The sequence below is a fragment of the Rhinoderma darwinii genome, unplaced genomic scaffold, assembly GCF_050947455.1.
Source record: "Rhinoderma darwinii isolate aRhiDar2 unplaced genomic scaffold, aRhiDar2.hap1 Scaffold_4515, whole genome shotgun sequence".
Lineage (NCBI taxonomy): Eukaryota > Metazoa > Chordata > Amphibia > Anura > Rhinodermatidae > Rhinoderma > Rhinoderma darwinii.
Window position 1 is genome coordinate 29,777 of NW_027463946.1, and position 3,995 is coordinate 33,771.

Consider the following 3,995-nt stretch of genomic DNA (forward strand, 5'->3'; position numbering starts at 1 on the left):
GGTTTTCGGTACCGTGATTAGGTAATCTGTATATACCGCACTCTACGACGGTGTCTCCCATATGGTATAATTAATATTATATCATGTAACATTATCCTGAATACTGCGGGGCTCTAGTCCCGTTTGGCCAATCCTACTGGCTGGCTATTTTGGGAGAAGGTATGTGTAGTACTTTGATTTGTGGATCGTTGCATCTTTTACCTCTGGTGTTGATCGGACTGTAAACATGGAGCCGCCTAAAGTTTCCCAGGGTTACTAGGGACGCTTCGTCGTCCGGGTGCTCTGATTGGCTGTCAGAATAGAGGCTCGCCGCCACCCGGGACGTCAGAAATGACGTGCTGAATGCGGATTGGCGGCCTGCCGAAATGATGGCAACATAGAGGAGAGCTCAAGCCTTTAAATATCCGGCGTGTCCCCGGCGTGTGTGCGGCCATTACATCTGAGTCATGAACATATCAATCTTTACATAATCCCTGATTTATTTATTTTTATATTTATTTTTTAAAGCCCGAGCCGTGCTTTCTATCACCAAAGTGCATAAAAAGTGCAGAGGTGCCGCACAAAAAGTGCACAAGGATGCGGTCTATCGCAGCCCTTCTCTTAAAAGAGAGAGGACCCGCATAACCATTCCTCGACCCTCCAAACCATAGGCCTAGAGGATCGAGGATCGATGATCCCCCCTCGCCGAAGCTTAGGGAGACCCAAACACACTCCTAGGCTTCTACCTGGGCTGCCACCCCAGTGTCCACCTAGGAGCCTGCATCATGGTTGCACCTCCCCTCTGACGAAGGGAGGCCGGGTTGCAGGGGAAAACGGAACCAGATGGCCACACATTTTCCCCCTAGACCTCATGAGGGTCTCAAAAGGGCACCGCATCCCAAAATTCTTGTGACAAACGTGACAAACACACAGTGAACAAAATGAAATAAGTGGATGTGCGCTGTGATACAGCCTGGATATCCGCCAGGTATAAAAATATTCCTCATCTCCCAGCCAGAAGGCCGGGAGAATAAAGGTGTGTGCTCATATAGTGTGAAAGAGACTGCGTGCAAATGTGACTTCACTCAGTGGGATCCCACCCCCAGTGAGTTAGGGCACCCCAGGGTCACCAGCCCTGGGGCACATAGCAACTCGGGCTTCCAAACTACCCGACCTCCTGACCTCGATCCGGCGGTCGCCTGGTCACCTACAAATGGTACCTTTAAAAAAAATGTGTACACCAGAGCGATGACCGTTGTGGTTCCCTGCCCTCACCTCGGCGTTCTGTCATCCCGCTTCGATGGTCCAAACTTCCACCGGCAGGGATGATTACTAACCTCAGCTTGAGCAGGTACTACACTTGATCTTAGCCAAAAGGCAGAGAAGCGATAAAGCAGTTTTATTAACGGCCATCACACGACGAGGAAACCCTGTCGTATGAATAAGGTCTTAGGCTATGTTCACATCTGCATAAAACCTATACATATATCCTCAATATAAATAGGGAACCTCTAAACTACAAATAAAAAAAAACAAGAGCAAAATACAAGGCTAAACTCTCAATAGAATGTATAAAAAAAAGTCTTAAAGTTTATTAGTTGGACAATATAATAATATACAATACACAAGAATCAGATAAAAGAGAAAAACCAGCGCCCAGATGAAAATGCCCAATCACCATTTAGCGTGTGTTCACATGCTAAATTAAAAACAGCTGTAAAATACAGAGCTGTTTTCAAGGGAAAACAGCCTCTGATTTTCAGCCGTTTTTTAAACCACAGACATTTTTGAGGCGTTTTTGCATTCGTTTTTGGAGCTGTTTTTCTATTGACCCAATGAAAAACGGCTCCAAAAACGGCTCAAGAAGTGACATGCACTTCTTTTTACAAGGCGATGTTTTACTTGCCGTTTTTTCAAATGGCCGCGTAAAAAAAATGAACCGTCGGAATGTAAATCAATGGGCAGATGTTGTTTGGAGGCGTTCAGCCTCCGTATTTTTAACTGTTTTTCGGGGCATTTACGGTCCGAAAATTGGCTGTAAATAAGCTGTGTGAACATACTCTAAGGGTATGTTCACACGGCCAAATTTCAGACGTATACGAGGCGTATTTTGCCTCGTTTTACGTCTGGAAATACGTCTCAAATACGTCGTCAAACATCTGCCCATTACTTTCTATGGGTATAACGCTGTATTGTCCACACGACGCGTAATTTTACGCGTCGTACGGCAATTACGACGCGTAAAATTACGCCTCGTAAAAAGAAGTGCAGGACACTTCTTTGGACGTTTTTGGAGCTGTTTTCTCATAGACTCCAATGAAAACAGCTCCAAAAACGGACGTAAAAAACGCTGCGATACCCTAAGGGTATGTTCACACGTAGTCAACAAAAACGTCTGAAAATCCAGAGCTGTTTTCAAGGGAAAACAGACCCTGCTTTTCAGACGTTTTTTTACCAACTCGCATTTTTCGCGGCGTTTTCGCGCCGTTTTCGCGGCGTTTTTTACGTCCGTTTTTGGAGCTGTTTTCATTGGAGTCTATGAGAAAACAGCTCCAAAAACGTCCAAAGAAGTGTCCTGCACTTCTTTTGACGAGGCTGTATTTTTACGCGTCGTCGTTTGACAGCTGTCAAACGACGACGCGTAAATAACAGGTCGTCTGCACAGTACGTCGGCAAACCCATTCAAATGAATGGGCAGATGTTTGCCGACGTATTGTAGCCCTATTTTCAGACGTAAAACGAGGCATAATACGCCTCGTTTACTTCTGAAAATAGGTCGTGTGAACATACCCTAAGGGTATGTTCACACGCTGAGCCAAAAACGTCTGAAAATACGGAGCTGTTTTCAAGGGAAAACAGCACCTGATTTTCAGACGTTTTTTGAGCAACTCACGTTTTTCGCAGGGTTTTTCGGGCCGTTTTCGCGGCGTTTTCGTGCCGTTTTTTCGGCCGTTTTTGGAGCTGTTATCAATAGAGTCTATGAGAAAACAGCTCCAAAAACGTCCCAAGAAGTGTCCTGCACTTCTTTTGACGAGGCTGTAATTTTACGCGTCGTCTTTTGACAGCTGTCAAATGACGACGCGTAAATTACAGGTCGTCTGCACAGTACTTCGGCAAACCCATTCAAATGAATGATGTTTGCCGACGTATTGCAGCCGGATTTTCAGACGTAAAACGTTTACGTCTGAAAATAGGTCGTGTGAACCCAGCCTTAAGGCACATTCAGACGTGGCGGAATTGCAGTTGAATTCCGCTGCGGACAGTCCACAGTGGAATTCTGCAGCAGCCGTTTTTTACATTTCTTTCTATACATTTTTAGGAAACTTAGTTCAGACGTTGCAGAAAATAACTGTGCGGAAATTATGCTGCGGTACAGATTTTTCCCTCCGCAGCATGCACATTACATTGCGGAGAAGAAGCGGAATTTCACTGCGGATTTCAGCCTTTGCAATGCAAAAACTGAAATCTGTGGCAAGTCCGCTGTGATATCTGCAACGTCTGAATTACCTGTCAAATATGCAAATGTTGGTGCAGATTAGTTGCGTAATTGCCCCGAATCTGCACCAACATTTGCAGCTGAAAAATTCTGCCACATCTGAACATGGCCTTAGAGTCTAAAAACAATTCCTTAAAGTCAAACCTTTTAGATAGTACATGTAACAAGGAACAATAATGCAATTGCACCAAGGTTTGATCAGTAGGGTATGTTCACACGGGTAACAAAATACGTCTGAAAATACGGCGCTGTTTTCAAGGGAAAATAGCTCCTGATTTTCAGACAATTTTTAATTAAACTAGCATTTTTTGCAGCGTTTTTTACGGTTGTTTTTGGAGCTGTTTTTCTATTGAGTCAATGAAAAACGGCTCCAGAAACGGCTCAAGAAGTGACATGCACTTCTTTTTAGGGTATGTTCACACAAGTTTTTTTTAACCGTTTGAAACGGCTGAAAATTCAGTAGCAGAATGCCTACAAACATCTGCCCATTGTTTTCTAATGAAATAGGGCGTTCTGTTCC

The 3,995-nt window shown here is 44.4% G+C and overlaps 1 pseudogene; it reads right to left on the bottom strand.

Annotated features, from left to right (window-relative positions):
* Nucleotides 1-1,299: 1,299 nt before the first annotated feature.
* LOC142716479 (U2 spliceosomal RNA) lies at nt 1,300-1,369 on the bottom strand (annotated as a pseudogene).
* Between the last annotated feature and the right edge of the window lie 2,626 nt (nt 1,370-3,995).